This window comes from Ambystoma mexicanum, chromosome 10, assembly GCF_040938575.1.
Source record: "Ambystoma mexicanum isolate Mex_15411 chromosome 10, UKY_AmexF1_1, whole genome shotgun sequence".
Taxonomy (NCBI): Eukaryota; Metazoa; Chordata; class Amphibia; order Caudata; family Ambystomatidae; genus Ambystoma; species Ambystoma mexicanum.
This window is the reverse complement of record NC_090932.1, coordinates 271,137,701-271,155,357: the sequence shown is the minus strand read 5'-3', so window position 1 is coordinate 271,155,357 and position 17,657 is coordinate 271,137,701. Positions and strand designations below refer to the sequence as shown.

Sequence of the window (17,657 nt, the reverse complement as noted above, 5' to 3'; positions counted from 1 at the left end):
CACCTATTAGGGAACTACCGGACAAGAGCAGCCTTGCAGCACGTTGGACTTTAGTGCCTAATGTGTTTAGACTGACCAAACGTTTTGGTGTAATGACCAAAAGTCACATATGGATTGCTTGCTGGTAGAGCACTCTGCACGTTTGAACTCGGGTGCTGGGCCCAGTCTGATACAGGAAGACCTGCAGAAACAGAGAGGAATTCAGGCTTGGCCACTTGGGCAGTGTGCTGAAGTCATACACTGGTATCTGCATCCAGACTCGAGTCTGAAACAAGGTCAGGCATAAGAGCAGTTTGAACAGCATTGCCATCCCATGCAACAAGGATGAGTTAATTCTTCACAAGCTTTGTTAAATTCTGAAATAATATGGCTGGTCAAAGATGCTGAACAAAAAGAAACCTACATTCCAAGAGTGTGCTAACAAGCATATAACAAGGCAAAGTGATGTAGCTACTCTGAACAAGCCTTTTATCTTCTTTTTCTCACTATCTATCGTTGCCCATACCATGTTAATGTCGATGAACGGAATGTCAGATTCTGGGTACTGTGTCTTATGGTCTGTTGAAATGTGACCCGTTGCAAGATTTTTAAAATGCAAGTAGACATAATTGTCATAGAGATCTTCAATAGGCCATTAAAGATGCAAGAGCTGTTCCTGTAACTGGCATGTTCCTGTACTATTTTCCAATCCTTAAAGGTCTGTTTCTGATTTTGCAGGGGTATTAGGTGTTGCATTGTAAAGAACTAGCTTTGGTTTTTATCATGGGTGGTAGACATTGGGATAGCGCCAAGAAATCCTAAAGTTAATATTCGTTTTTTAGCTGAAACTACTACATTGGAGTACACAGTGGGAAAAATGGCATATGAAGCGGGACACAAAGCTTCTAGGTGTTGTTTATTTGCCCACCCATTGACTGCCTATGGCCATTCTCACCCAGTTCCTGCCACTTCTCACACAAAACACCTTATGGAAACCCTTTGGGCTCGCTTTATTAAGCCTTGCCATCAAACTTTGCACTGGAAGTGCCTGCCAGTGTTTTCTCAAAGCAGTCTTTTGAAAGTAAATTACTTAATTGGAGCTACAAACACCGGTAGCAGTGTAATACATATGCCTAAACCAGGTTGTTTTGTGTCGGTGCCTGCATTTTATTATCTGTACGGGATGCGCTTCCATCAATAAAGACCCCGACCACCCTGGGGGTTATGATATGAAATTCTGAGTTGAAGACTATGGCCTTGAAACGTAGGACAGAGCTTTATTTAAAGTCGTTAAACCAACCTTAATGCCATGTTTTGGGTGTTGGGTGGGTGACATGAGTAGGAACCTAAAACAAAAGGGGTTACCTTTGCATTGTTAAACAAGAGTCTCTTTGAAATGATTAACTGGTCCCTTGATGGTTGTATTGGTGAGGAGGGGGTGGACTATTACAAGCTTAAGCACTAATTTAGCAAGAAAATATTGCTATGGGACTAGAATCTTAATTTCTCATATTTAGAGAAACTAACTCCTTACAAGATGGCAGTCAGAATGTCGTACAGATTCCTGCCCCAAGAAAAATATTTACTAGAATGCCCTGACATTGGAGTAAGAAGGTTAATATTAAGACTGTGTACAAAACAACTCCCGGTCCTCTCAATTATTGTACTTACATTGGGCCTATTGGTTAAAAAATTAAATTGTGCAGGATTTGTAAAACGTTGCATATATTAGAAACCCTTGGGCGTGTGATGACAAGGTGTAAATAGCTTGGCAGTACACATGTGCAACTTGGGGGCTTTTGTGGGCGAGTACAATGAAATTAAGAGTGGGAACATTTGGTTTTGCTGTCTAAATTCTGGATTGGTGAATCTACAGATTGCTCTATTTCGCATCCGGGTGATAGTAGAGAAACTCCTGAATCCTGTGCTTGTATAAGTAAATATCCAAGTGATGCAATATTTGATTGTTATGATTCATTGCTCTGAGGTTTTATGGTTGAGATCAATTGATCAAAAGTGATCATTTGTTTTTTTTTAGTTGAATATATTTTATTATGTTTCATGTTTGTTACTTGTGAAAAGTTCTTTGGGAGCTAAACATTCAAATATAATTAAAACAGGTTTTAAAAAAGAAATTGAGCTGTGCAAGCTATTCCTCCTTCACTGAGTAAGGTGGCGGAAAGTTATCTTTGATGAGACTGGATACGCTGTCGTGTTAAGAGATTTTTGAGCCTTCGTGAGCCATGCGCTTTTGAAAGGAATTAATATGGGCGTTCAGTCCTGAAGAAAACCTTGTCAAAATGATTTTCATGAAATGTTGAAACTACGATGAAGGGGAAAATGACAGACCCTTAAAGAGCTCGATTTTCCAAGAATACGACTATATATATATAATTGTCTCATCTAGTAGACTGTGGCTTATTTGCGTATGTCAGGTGGTTTAGGTTTATAGTTGGTTGAGGCACGTACTCGATTGATTAGATGATCATCTCTGTGTTTGCACATTAGTTTCCATTGTTCACACATGGGGATATTGAGATGAATGGCAATTTTGCAATTTGCACTTTATGATGTTGATGTTGGTTATACATGTGATACTTTTTATACAATGGTTTGCAGCTAATCTATCAGCCAGCCCAGGTAGCTTTTAAATGTTTAATAAATTGTGATTTTGCATTGGTTAGTGGACCTTCATTCCACCGTTGTTCTTGTGTTAGAGTATAATAGCCCTTGGAATAAAGTGTTATGGGCCTACCTCCCCGTTTTTGGTTCTTAAGCCAGGTCTGCCTTCAGCCCCTCTATTTATAGCACTATACATGTCCTTTACTAAAGTCCTGTTAAAACCAGCATTGTCAAAGCCAACTGTTTTGGCTTCTGTAGTATAAGGAATGGGCATTGGCCAGGCCCTGCTATTAGATGCCCAGCTATCACACCTGCTACCATCAATGGCCAGTTAATACTACTACAGCAGTGTCTGGCAAGTGCCTTTCCAATGCCTACACAAAATTCCAAGCTGTTGGCATTGCCAATGCTTAAATGTTAAATATAGGATCAGCCACAAATGATCTCTGTACACTGAAGGGTTTGTGCTGTGGTTGAGGGGTCCGTAGCAAACTTGGGGATTGTGCAGCTAGCCAAGCAGATCTAGGGCATATAACTTTGCCTCCCAGGATCCTTCTTTTTATATTCCTGTGGTATGTCTCCCAATGTTTGTGTGAGAAGTGTCTTTAGAAGGGATATCAAATGCCTTCCCAGCGGAACTATTATTTTGCCCCGAGAGCGGCACAGTGTTCAACTTTGAGTGACAAATACAACATTGACCTACGGGTCTGAATCGATGCCCTTGTTACATTCAGCAATAGCATGTCTTGTGGGGGTTCTTAAGGACTGTGCTAGTAACGTTTTAAAAAGTAATTCTCATCCTGGAATTCATCTGTAGATAGTAGCCGAGGTTCATAGCCACATATATCATTATGGTGTCACATATTCGCATTACAGAGCCTCTGTGTGTAATATGTAGCAATGCAAGATGGCATTTCCACAAATAATTTTCTCTCCATGGCTAAGATCTTCTTCGCAGTTTGCAATATACCTCAACCTTTCTCATGGACTTCTTCTTTTTCTTGTTTAAAGATGCATTTAACTTGCGTACGAATGCCTAAACTTACAAGGCACGCAGAATAAGGTGGCTCTTGCTTTCTGTCAGAGGCTCGAGAAAGGGTTGGAGTGTTATACCCAAAGTGAAAAAGATAATGCTATACTAGTAACGGAAATGGTGGGGAGTCCAACGAAGACAAAGAAGTTTGGTTCCAAATTATGATGCACACAGAATAGTTACAGGGTTTCCCACTCTGTCGGGGAAAACCCTAGCCTTCTGAGTCGGTTGCTATGGCAGTGACTCACTCTGAATCCTCATGGAAAGGAGTACCAGTCATGGTCTTGTGGGTCTGGACCATAAGGCACAGATCAGAAACCATACTCGCAAGAGCGAAGCCTGTATGGGTTCAGCAGGAATGGAACAGTGACTGCCTCCTGATACAAAAGCCAACACACTGTTAACACATTTGGTAGAATGGATAATACCGAGATGCGATAGAGGGAAGGGATAAAGATTGCCTATTGAAACACCCAGCAGCTAATCTCTGGACAAAGGAATTACACAAGCACAGGTGAGGACAAGAACAGTAATCCACACCTTCAGTTCAATGTCCAGGGTAAAAAAATTAAGTTCAGGAAAACGGGGATTCCATACAGAACAGGAAGTTAGAGCATTAGCAATAAGACTGGAAATTATGCAAAGAGCACAGTGGACCAGAAACCAAGACTATAAACTATGAACTGGAATCAAGGAACGCACACAGAACTAGACTGTGAACAAGAAAACCTGGACAGAAATCTGGGCAGCAGCAGCAGAGAGAAGGCAAAGGGCTGAAGGCAGAGGAGCTCAGAAAGCCGCAGGCAGAGGAGCAGTGGGATACGCCAAACGGAGAACAGATACACTGGAGCAAGAACAGGTTCTGGCAACAGGGCTCAACAGGAAAATCGGTGTTCAAAGCACGAATGTCGGGAAACCCGTTCAGTGCAAGAACAAAGTACTTCTGCAGGCAGCTGCTGACGCGCTGAAGCAGCCTAGTTATCAGTCCCTTGAGCATCTAATCTGCCTACTCCCTCTTTGGACTCGTAAACGTTAATGCAAAGAAGGCTTGCAGGGCTTGTTGGGTCTGTAGTTCTCACACTCTTACATAGGAATAGCCAGGTTTCCCGAACTACCAAAAGTTTAATTATGGGATATGTTATTTGTTCAATGCAATGGGGAAGTTCCAGTGCCTTCCAAAGGGAATGTGAAGCCAGAAATATGCATGAATAGTGATGCTGTACTGTGAGCCCAGGTAATCCACGTAGGGTAGGGGCGGGGCTAAGAAATTGTGTGTTGTGTGTATGTGGAGAACTGAGGGGTGAGTGACTTTCAATGCCTGGCTAGTAGCTTGAAAGTTGAATTTTTGCCCCTGACGGAAATGTTTTCTAAAGCTATTCCCTCGTTAAGAGTACTCGGACAAAGTTGTGTTAACCCGACCATATTTGACTTCTACGTTGGAGACATTGCAAATAAAATAAGCATGATAAATAACGTTTCCACCAAGGACCGGTCTTTACAAGGTGTTCTATGTATTTTTCATGATATTCAACTTACCGCCATCAGATTGCATTTTAAAGGAAATATCGGAGGATGCTTAAGCCAATTATTTGGAAATTAATGTTAATAAGAGTAAGATCTTGTGTTTCTGTGAAAAATTAACAGTTTGACATGTGTTTGGTACCCAATGAATCGCCTCTGAAACAAAGCGGATTACTGTTGTTTTTTTTATACTAAAGTCCACCTATGGTCGGACTGTAAAAGACTCACTCTTATAAGTTACAGGGCTCCAACTTTTAGGTTTGTCCTGAACTACACAAAAGGTTTGTTAGCAAAAGACGAACAGCCAGGCTTAGTCTAGGGGGGAGAAGGGCTGTCGGTAAGTACAAAGACCTCAGGACACAACTATAGTCAAGAATGCACTTAAACACACATTTAAAAAAAATATTGCTATTTATTATAAACACTAAGGCAGCTAACACAGTTTTAGAATTACAGGTAAGTAAACCTTCACATTATTATACAGTACGACTTTTGTTAAGCATTACACGGATGATCTACAGGTATGCCATTAGAGTAGCATTTAAGTTTAGCAAATCATTTCTTCTAAGCAACAATTAAAGTAAGAAACACAGATACTGTTAGTACTTTTAGGCAACCTGTACGTTAGAAAATCCAGCCTTGTCTGGGAAGGAGAGTCTCAAAGTCAGTTGGGGCACTGGGTGAGCAGGGCCCATGGGTGGAAGACACTTTAAAAGTTGTCAAAATAGCAGGGTTTGTATATGTTACAGGTAGGTAACATATCTGGTTGAAGGGTGGTTCAGAGAGGTCAGGCACACCCCCTAGAGGATTGTAGACCAAAGGAACAGGGTCCTTAGTCCCGGGAGAACACAGCTGGGTTGCCCAACCCAATGTGTCTCAGAAAGCTCAGGAGGTGTTCGATTCAACACAGCAAGCACCCAGGTATACACCTACGAGCGGGACAGTACCTGTTCATGAGGTGTCACTGGCGGGTCCCCAGGTGAGGCGACAACAGCTTCTGTTCTGATTCTTGGCCTGGAGGCTGAAGAAGGAACTTTTGGCAGGAGCAGATGGTCATCTTCTTGCGATGGGACACCCAGCAGACGATCTTCACGATACTGGCTCATTGGGACTCGACACAGGCTTTGGTTCAACAACGGTTGTCACACGGCATGCTTCTCTCTGTTTCTCGGTCCCTGACATGGAAGGGGAGTCGTATCAGAGCGGGAAAGAGTCGCTGTAGATTCAGCAGGATGCCCACGAAGTTCCGTCCGAAACTGCACTTCAGAAGACAATGCACAGCAAATTGGTCCAGGGTATTGAGGAATTGCAGCCCAGGGTTGTTGAAGCTCTTCGAGGGACGGCTCAAAACACAGATGATCTCGAGACTGGTTACTCCCAAGAGTACTGGGGAGGAAGTCATCCAGTCTGGATCTTCCCTGTCGATCAGAAGAGGAGGTTGGCGCAGCAGTGGCTCCTCAGCAGTCACTGGAGGTGGCTGCAGACATCCTTCCTCTTCCTCCCCATTCTTCTTTCCATGGGTTGACGCTCTCGTTCTGTTCCAGGACCCTTTCCTTTATGCAGGAACCCAACCAATCGGCATGTATCCAACATTCAAACTTTGGCCGGTGGCTGACCGAAGGGGGCAGCCAGGCACCCACTTAGAACTGGACCCAAGCAGACACACTGGAGGACAAGATCTGAGGCGTTTTGGTGTCCTCTCAGCTTCCTGTCCTCCCAGACACACTTGCGCCTTTGGGCGGACTTCCCAATGGGAGCCTGTCGAAAACAATGAAGTGAGCAGGACTTCCTCTAGCCAAGTTAGCAGAGGAAGCGTCCGGAAAGGGCAAGCCATTGTGAGTTGGCGTAAAAAGAAGACCGGCACCAAATCCCCAAGTCGGTAGAAAATATCCACTGCCACCAGCCACTCAGACTTGCCACTGTAACTAGAAACATAAGGTGCGGTGGGCTGTTCTCACAAAAGAAAAGCATAGGTAGGATCAAAAGTATCCCCCTATCCTGGTAACATAAGTTATCACAACAAAAATAAAAAAAAAAGGCAGCTCAAAGAGCTCCCAGCAACACTGCACAGAAAGTGCTGCGTGCTGCAATAATAAACTGCAGATGCCCTAAAAGGGAGAGGAAAGCATCACTACAAAAAGAAGCGACCAACAGGGTGGAAAAGGGTTCCCAGAGGTAGAGTAAAAGACAGAGTGTGGAAAAAGGTTCCCACTCGGGAAAACTGATAAAAAAATCCAAGAGTCCAGCAAGACGTGCTGGGGGGACTCGCAAGTGGGGATAATCTTGCACAAAAATGTAATTCTACCTAACAGTTACATATCTGGACTATTTAACAACTAATACAATATCTGAGCGACAACCTATTCAACGGGTCAGAAATAAGAAAAGAGTTAATGGCTACCATTAAGAGATTTCGCCTCAAGTTTGGAGGCTTCATATACTCGCCATCTATAAAGAGAATGATAAACAGAAGCTTACACCTGCCATAACTTACAACGCAGATATAAGAGCCATTTATTCATTGGATTGGTTGGCAAGCTGGAAGGGCAGCTATGGAAATTGTGACTAGGACTTCGCCATGGTGTCTGTACAGACAAATGGGTTTACCATCACTAAAGGCATGGGTTATTATGAGGAAATCGGGACTATAGGAGGAACTGTATTTGGTATGTGATCTGAAGCTGTGAGATCTAGTCCAACTCCTTTTTGGAAGTAGGTTATTTTTAAAAGCGGTTAAATTGTTGAAAAAAGAAATTTGAGTAGAAGAAAATCTGAGTGGGATTGGTACAGAAATGGGCTGGAGTATCTGTAACCTAAGAAACATAATTATATTCATCACATAACAACATGCTACAACTCCAACTTATTGAACCCAGTTTCATAGCAGACTGGTGCAGCACGTTCATTGGGTTTAGTTTAAACATGAGTGGACCGAATGAGAGTATTTAGTACGTTAAGGCGTACCTTGAGAAATCCCATTCTGCTGACGTTGTGATGTCCACACCAATATAAAACCCATTGAAATCAGAACATAGAAATGCTTTCTAAAATTGTGTTCTGGCTGATGATACCTGGGCAAGGTTCACAAATCTCTATAGCCTGGACTACCCTTTGTGATGAACTGACATTGCTTTTTTCACTAGAATCATATTCACTGTAAAGCAACAAAGAATTCTCGGTTTTATTTGGAATCTAACATCCCCACACAAACCCCTCCCCCGCCGATGAAACGTTCCTTCCTCACTCAACCAGCATAAAAATGCTTATGCGAATGCACGGTCTTTGCAGGCTGGTTTACTTGATATGCAGTCTCTCTCCTCTCTAACGTTACAGGAGATCAAAAATAGCGGGCCTCTCACGTGGCCTACATTTAGAACAATCGTCTTTTACAACCCAGCCTCACTAGTCCCGACTGACTCCCCACCACCATGATAACCTTCAGGACAATCCAATTCTCTGTTCACCAGAATCTCTCTAAAAGTTGCGAGTTCCATCTCAGCAATTCATCATACAGGGGATATGCTGTGCCAAAGAAATACAATGACCCCTCGCCCCCTCCCCCCAGCTGCTAGGGTGTGGGCATGCATGGATGAAACATTAAACCACATAGTTTTCATAAACTCTATTAAAGGTCCCATTGGGCCTCACCCATCACATGTCCTAACAAAACATATCAAATCACTTCTTTGGCGATATTGTCTTAAGCCATTAAATATTTTCCTGGCCCAAACACCTTCCTTATTCCTGGCCCCGGAACTCATTACCGATTGTCCTTGGTCCCTTTCACACCTTTCTCTGCTTGACGCTCACCCTCCATCTTAACCAGCTCTTAAGTGACTATCTGAATATCATCTTTTTAACAAGGTGGTACTCCACACCCTCCCATTTTCCCATTAAAAGGACAAATAGAAGGGCAGAAGGGTTAGCCATACCTGTATCAGCCACACAAACCCCTTATTTTTCAAACTTTTTAGTCAATTCTTGACATTGTGGATGTCTCGCCCGCATGTAGGTACAAATATCCTCAAAAGTACCAATTAATTTGTCTAATCTCCAATTTTTGACTTTATTCATGATCCTGTTTTTTTGGAGGAGTTGGGGGGGGCACAATACCACTGCCTGAGGACCATACCCAACGTAACCTGCATTCTCCCATCGTTTTTAAAGATGAGATACATTATTTCTATTACTGCCATTTCAACTCCTTCACTGTCTCCCCATCCTTCTCTGAGATCCTGAAACATACAGGTTGCAACATCTCTCGCGATTCTTGATGTAAACTTTGAAACCCAATTCCTCTACTTTAATTCCAGCTCTGAAACCCTTTCATTCCTTTGCACATTCTGGTTCACAGCCAATACTTGCACGTCTCCTATGCAGAGCCCATTCTGCCTGGGAACTCATCCGTTTCGAGCCCTTGGTCTGGTCTCGTGGACTGCATTTCCTCCAGGACGGAGCATAAATTACTTTTTGTGGCTGATTTGGGGACAAGGTAGGCCTGCCGTCATCTCTCCTGTGTACATGGGCCATTTGCCCCTCCCCCACCCCCCATTGCAAGCTCTGAAGAGACGACTTCCAGCTCACATGGGTAGCGGGTATGCAAGCCACTGTGCCGAGTGACTTTGACAAGTATATGAGCTCCCAGCTGGTATGTTTTATTAGGAGTGCTTCACTGAGTGGCGAACATTTTCAGCCATTGACACTCAAGTGGTTCCTTCGTCCTCGCTAGGGCTTCTCCTGCTCACCCAGAGGTCTCGTGTATACGTCTTTTCTAAGTGCACATCATTCCGGCAACATGCACTCTACCAGGTTCTTCTTTAACAATGACATCACGCGAGGGTTCCGTCATCTCCTCTCGACCAGCACTCTAGTGTAGGCCATCGCTTCAAAGATGTAGCAGCACTCGCCCCTCCCAACAGAGCAAATGTATGTTATTGCTTTCTATGTTCCTTGTAGTCCCTGCTACCCGTGCTGGCACTTTGGGAGCATTCTCTGATCCTCTCAGACAGTAAATATCAGCATTGACAGACATCCCAAGCAGGCCTCCAAGATACTCCGAAGAGGTGCACATCTGGGCCGGGGTGGAATGTCCTACCCCCTTCATACAAATGAAGCCTCTGCAAACATGAGTACAAACTGAAGGGCAGGGGAGGGAGCAGTCTCTCACTGTTCTGCCCGCTCCTCCATTTGCGCTGCAGGTCGCTGCCACACAGAGAAGTGGTAGGGGGCCGTTTCAGGGTTGCCAGCTCCCTACTAAAGGTCTGTATCTGGCCCAAGGCGGCAGGGAAGCAGCAGAGGGAGAAGTCCCCCTCACTAAATCAGCCACTTATGGACACAGGGCCATCTTATTCTGCTGTTCTATACGGCTTATGGGGAGTCGATGCTGCCATCATCTCTGCTTCCCCTAGCGCTTTATACAAGTCATTTAAAAAAGAAATGGTATAGAGAAGGTTCTGGCTGTAAATTGTGCCAACGCGGTATGTGACGAATCCAGGTATTTTGTTCCCTCTACCCAAGGGGGAGCCACCCTTTTTTGGGACTAGGGAGGTGAGCCCGCTAAGCTTAACACCCTCTTGGGGACAGGGCAAGCGGGGTCTCACTGGAGGGCCCTAGAAAGGGATGTGACTAATTCTCCCCATGATCAAAACCCTAATATCTGTCTTGGCCATATGGGAGTTCATCTATATGATTACTGGAAACCTCCTGTGAGTATGACTGGCAGAGTCTATGACCCTCTGGTTGCACCCAGCTCACCCAGAGCAAGAAGACCCACCCAACAGCCAAAGGAAGGCTAAAACACCAATCACTGGTGGAGTAGAGAGAGACCGCTGTGGACCTGGAAACATTAGAAACCCTCCTCCCTGGAGGTGTGGCAGACCACGCATAGCGTACGTAGGGAGTGGAGGCCCCGACCATGGCAGAGCAACGGAACGCTGACCGACCTGGCAGAGCAGAGCCGAAGCCGGGACCACTCGGAGCAGCAAGGACCGACAGCCCAACACCGGAGTCTTCCAAGAGGACAGAGGTAAAGAGGTGCATGGTCTGCTCGAAGCGGAGCACTGGGAGAAAGACATAGAAGCACTGCCACATGGGCAGACCTCTCTGATTCTCCCAAGGTGTTCTGAAGCGAGACTATGGTCGCCCCAGGGATTAAAACCCCAAGGCGGTGTGAGGGAGACAAGACTCCAAGTTGGGGTGAAGGAAACCGGACCCAGAGGCTAGGTGAAAGAAAGGGAAACCTATGGCAAGTGAGAGAGATGAGACCCACAGTGGGGTGAAGGAAATCAGACCCCAAGGCGGGGTAAGAGAAGTGAAACCCCAAGACTGGGTGAGCGACCCAGGAGTCAAAAGAAAGGGGGACAGGAGTCCTTTCTTGTATGGACTTGATGGAATTGTTTAAAAGAGACTTTTACCCTACCGGCTTAGACCGTGCACCAGGGGAAGGAGCGCTCTTATGAAAGAGGCACAAGGGTGGGGGAAGGAACCAGCCACTTGACAAGGCCAGTTGGCCTAATACTGTTTTGTTTGTTGCAGTTATTTACTTTGTTATGGTGGTAGGGACAGATTCAAGTTGGAGTAGGATTCTGGACATAGGCCTTTCTTGGTTTTGTAAAGACACACTGACGAGCCCCTTTTCCTCTTTACTTTGAGTTTCCTTTATAGAAGAGGGCAAAGATTCTTAGCTTTAGGGAAAGGTTAGATTCTGTAAGTGCGAATAAAGGAAAGAACGCAAAAATGCCACCGCACCCGTCTCCTGTCTGTGATCTACCACAGGTATTGATCGATTCAGGTTTCTTTTATGTTAGCCATTTCTTGAGTGCAAACCAACCCTCTTCATATAAGTGGCCCAGTGTGTGCACGTGTGTTTCCTAGCTTCATGCAGAGGATTCACTAAGTGGCCTCTCTGTGTCTCGATTATGAAGCGCGTATTCCCTTGAAATGCCAGGCAGCTGCATTCCTTGGGGGGCGCAGGGGGTTGGGGCTTGGGGTTGCTAAGGGTGTCGGATTTGAGTGGCTTACTGTAATTAATCAAGGTTGACTCTAAATTCTATACACCATATGCTCCAGTACGGCTGGCAGGTAATTTTGAAATGGTTTGCAATGCAGTTTGACACACGCTCACGTTATGTGCATCTAGGCGTACCTCCTTTGCCTCTTCCTACTGTACCTTTTGTTTGAAGCCCGAAGCATTAGATGATTTTTAATATCGGAGTCTGAACTTCGTCAAAACGTTCTTGCCAACTAGCGTACCTCCGATTTTCATTTCTTGCTCCTGCGTTTTAGAAAGCAAAATCTGTACGAATGGAATGTTTGCAGAAGAAAATGAATCGCTGCTTTTTTAACGTAGGCCTGTTGAGACCTGTAAGGTCTTGTGAGTGCAGTAACTATAGTAACATTGCGACCTGTGAAATGCCATAGGGCAAAAGTACAATCCATCCTTTCTGTTCCATTTACATGTTCTCAGACGCGTGTGTAACTTCACTAAACCACATTAAATGAGGGCGACATTATTGCGCGTGCTTAATTTATGGAATAAGCAGAGAGCGCCTGCCTAATGCCAGCCCGTTTATGAATGTGTTAGAGTTGACCAGATGATTTGTTTTTTACCAGACAGTCGTGAGCTATCGACTTCACTTGTACATGACTTTGATCTCTCTCTTTTAATAGAAATTGGGTCGAGAGAAATATTGGTGGGATCCCTTTGAACCCCACCTCCAGACGTGTTCATGGTTCTGTTCTTATGTCTTCTCCCAGCAGATTTGCTTTAGAAAAGGGAAAACCTGTTTATAAATGATACTTTCCTTTCCAATGTTAACCCCACCCCACAGGGCCATTTACAGAAGAGCAAATGGACATGACGATCAGTCTGAACGGGTCAGTCCCGTCCGCATTGCAGCCTCCTTGAACACTCTTATCACTCTGGATATAACCGTGCCTTTTAGGGCTCAGAGGTGATTGTATTTATCATTTCTATGTACGGTAGGGGGTATTTTATTGCCTATAATAGATGGCCACACACACTGTCATCCTCTTTAATACCTGGCCTCTTGCTGAATCCAATGTAAGAAATGTTCCATTTGCTGATCCATAGTGTCAGTGCTCCAGATAAGATTTTGAGGCAGGAGTATTGTATGCCCTGTTTTTTAAAGTTGGGAGTAAAATGATTTTTTTGTGGAGTAAAAATGTAAGTATAATTCCCAAATGAGGTATTTTATAAGCGAGTACACATGTTTTATCTGGAAAACGGAAATGTTTTTGTAATATTTTTTCCTTTGCAACTATTCTTCCAATCAGGCAGTAATATTGGTAGTTTCTTCCTGTTGTAAGACGCGCACTACTGGTCCAAACATGTCCATGAGCTGTGTGGGTGAAAGCAGGAGCACAAGATCCTACATCCCTGTTTACTATTTTTTGTTTGGAGTATTTTTACTCCCTGTTTTTATTTTTTGTGAGTATTTGCCTATTTTTAGGGATTGAAAGTGCCTGATACAAGCATACATTTTTTTTATTGGTTAAACCAATTGTCAACCTTTAACAAACAAAACATGTATTATTCCTTTCCAAATAGAAAAAAGTATTTCTCAAGTTCATTCAGGTTCCTGCTTCTTTCTCCAATTCAAGGCCCAGGTTATGAGCTTTATCTCCTTCCCTTATTTCTGTATATATCCATTCCACCAACCTCAGTACGTCCAATGTCTGGCCAATTTTATCGACCGTCACCAAGCGTTCCCACCACTCCTCCTCTGTACTATAATCAGATGGTGTGGATGCATTTTTCAAATATTGACTTCTCAGTCTTTGAAGTTTCGGACAGGAAAGTGCCAAATGCCTTCTTGATTCAATTAGTTCCCAATTCTTACAAAAACGGCAAGTTGCCTCTTGTTCACTAATCTGTTTTCTTAGAAATTACACTTCCTTTGATGGTAATAAATTGAGTCGACATCGCATCAACAAGTCACGGTATTGGGGAGACGGGAATATTTTCATATACGGAGGTAGATGGTTCAGTGATTTTCTTTCCCATACGATATTAAGACAGTGTCCATTCTCTGCCTTTAGTGTATCTGTTTCGAACCGTTGCTTTTTTCTTGACGTCTCTTGGCCTTTTAAGGATTTGTTTTGAGTTTTGATGTTATTATGCTGGAGTTGGTCGAGACATTTTTACTTCCATGCTCCAAGAAGTTTATCACCCTTGACATTCGGCAGAGTTACCAGAATCTCAAAAGGGATTGGCGGACTGTCCAAAAGGCATTTTCAAAAAAGGAAGATTGTTTTCCAGAGGACTATCGATGCCATAGATTGTAGCCACAATTCATGACTTATTGTTGATATTTTCAGACAGTTTGGGAGTCTAAGAATTTTCTGCCAAAAGTAACCCTCTAGTGTGCCCCATGATTCCCATGGTAGATTTAAGAGGGTCTCGGCTCCATGTGTCAGGATAGGTGTTACCTTTCGTTTCCAGAAAGTTATAATTGGAATCATGGAGTAGACTCTGTGTCTCCGATGCAAGGCTCTCCCCTGATTTGTTAATTTGACTAGTCTTTCCTTGTGCTAGTTCATTACTGTTTTTATTTATCTTGACCCCCAAATAGATTGTGTTGTCCACTACTTTTAATGCCTGATTTTCAATTGACCAGGTGCAAGGGATCTTTTTCCTTGTGCCTAAACCTCATTGCATTATAAGAATCTTGGATATTTCTATATTAATTTTCATTTTGTTTTCATCAAGGTATTTTTTGAATTCCACAATTCTTCTTTGGAGCCCTATTACTGTTTGATCAATAAAAACAACATCATCCGCATACAGGACCCAAGATAGCTCTGCTCCTTCCAACTTTGGCAGGAATGCTCTTATATTTTCTTGGGATGTCTGCATATCCCCCATATATAGAACAAATAAGAAGGAAGCTAGGGTACAGCCCTACTTAAAATCCTTTGGTCGTCGAGATCTTCTCTGTTGTACCACCCCCCTTTGATACAATTATTTGGATTGTTGTGTTAGTGTACAACTCTTGAATCGCTTCCAATAGATCTTCCGGGCAATGCATTTTTAAAATTTTGTCCACAGGCGCTCGCTGTTAACTGCGTCAAAAGCCTGCTCGAGGTCTATAAAGCCTAAATACACATTCCCTTTTGATTCTAAAACCCGTGATTTTAATAGGTTTAGTAGGAACAGATTCAGGGAGGTGCCCACCCCCGTCATAAAGGCCGTCTGGCGTTTGTCCAAAATCCGTGTCTTCAACGCACAATTTTTTAGGTCTCTTAGCAGGATTGATGAGAAAATCTTGCCAATAGAATCCAGAAGAGATATTGGCCTGTAGTTCCTGGGGTTGGTACAATCCCCCTTTTTGAAAATTGGAACTATCAGGATTTGCTTCCAAGATGAAGGTATTGTTCTTGATCGTAGGATCTGTTGAAAAAGGATCAGGATGAAATCTGCCCACACTTCCCTGTTTTCTTTTAGCATCTTGTTCGATATGCCTTCCGGGCCAGCTGCTCTGGAAGACCTTAGTTGATTGAGTCTTAATGATATATCTTCCCTATCTAGATCAATGGCCCAGGACATTGATTTATGCTTCTTTTTTTAGGCGGGGTTAAGGTTTATGCTTCTTTTTTTAGGCAGGGTTAAGGTCATCTCGTCTTTAAATAGTGTTGTATAACGATTCACCCATTTTTCCTTCTATACTTGATAAGTGGTTAGCGCTGGTTGTGTATCTTCTCCCTTATTTATGATTTCCTAAAGGGAACGGGCATTAGTAGTTGTGACAGCTGCCAACATCTGTTCCACATCGCTCTGTGTTATCCAGATTTTAGACAATTTTAGCAAGTTCTTATAGCTCTGTTTTCTTAGCCTAAGCAATTCTAATTTGTCCGGCAAATTACTTCAATGGATTCTTCTTAGTTCAGCTCGATGTTCTCTTGTAGATTTATTTATGTCTCTGCGCACCTCAAATTCTTTCAGCAACCATCTAGACTCTACCATATTTCCATTATAACTCTTTATGTTGTTCAATTTGGCCACTAGCTGAGGGATGTTAGCGGCTTTAAGCCGTAGCCGATTCCTGCCCCATGCGAGTTCAATTGGGTGCCTATTGGTATTGATCTGCTCCTTCGAGTACCATAATAGTTCTACTTCCAACAGTGCGTGGTCACTTGTAGTTTGTTTCTTTACAGACAATGATTTTATCCATCTAATTGTATTTCCAGCCACAAAGCAATAGTCTAGGCAGGTACTCTTATTGCTACAAAAACAAGTGTTTGCACCTGGAATGTCGCCCAGCATCTGCCCATTTAACATAGTCATGTCCCGGATATTCATTTCCATAATCCATCTCTTTTCCAATGGTCTTAGGTGTATTTTTTGTTTCAACCTTCCCTTTAAGTCCAAGAGCTTTAGATTCAGGTCTCCACATATTACGATCAGTTGACTTGGATCTTCATACATTGATCTGTCGATCAATCCCATAATCACTGCTGCATACGTCTCTATTTCACAGACATGGGTGCTCCAGTATGTATTTATTAAGGGCATTCTCGACTCCTTTTTCCCTCTGTTTTTGACCATTTGGACATAAGGATTCGGGGTTTGGTGTTCTAGTATCTGTAAGTTAGAGTCCTCTTTAATTAATATCAAGAGGCCGGCTCGCGGTCGTCCCAATGGGCCTTTTAGGGCTGGATTAATGCATACTTGATAGCCCTCACACAGGGGACTAGTTCTTACCCAAGATTCCTGTATGCATATAATCCCATATTCTGCCAAAAAACTCACTTTCACCAGAGTACAGGTGGTCAAAGCCCCTGGTATTCCATGAGGCCAGCAAGGATCCTCGCTTGGCCTGCTCCTGTGGATCCTATTGTTTCTTTTTTTCCATTGTGAGCGTTGGTGGATTGAAAGTGGCCGATACATGCAAATAGCCAGTGTGCATGTGCCGGACTTGTTGTGCCCGCTATGCTTCAGTGGGCTCTGGTTTGCGGGCAGAGGAGGTCCGCTCTCAGTGTTGGTGGGACCCCATCATCTTGCCCAATGGACTCTGCTTGGCAGTGAGGGGCTGTACACTTCAACCTCCTTTGGGCCATTGAACATATGCAGCAGTGCAATGGCGAGTTCCTTCAAGGAGAGATGGTGCTACTCTAGGGCAACTGCTTTTTGTTTGGTCCTGAATGGCTGGCAAGCCACCACCTATTGTAGACGACCCTCTTTCGGTATATAACCTAATGAAAAGATTGAAACTAAAAATGAACAACCTTTTCAAAGTAGGGCAGATCCCTTGGGGAGCCTATAGGAATTTCGTTATGGTTTGAGGCTATCCTCATTTGGTGACTGGAGTTTGTTATACTCCCATGCCCATTCTCATGGGCATGGAGTATGATCAGCTTTTAATGTTGCTGACCAAGGCCCAGTTTAACATTGGATCACTTTAAGATGTTGACTTCAGAGCTGGAGTTCTGTTAAGCTTGGATGTTTGACTTTCATGGTTTTATTTTCTTTCACAATTCTTTT

General features: G+C 43.5%; 1 protein-coding gene across 1 annotated transcript in view; it reads left to right on the top strand.

Moving 5' to 3' along the window:
• The window catches only part of PXYLP1 (2-phosphoxylose phosphatase 1), a 696,133-nt gene that overhangs the window by 48,571 nt on the left and 629,905 nt on the right, over positions 1–17,657 (top strand). The window lies entirely within an intron of this gene.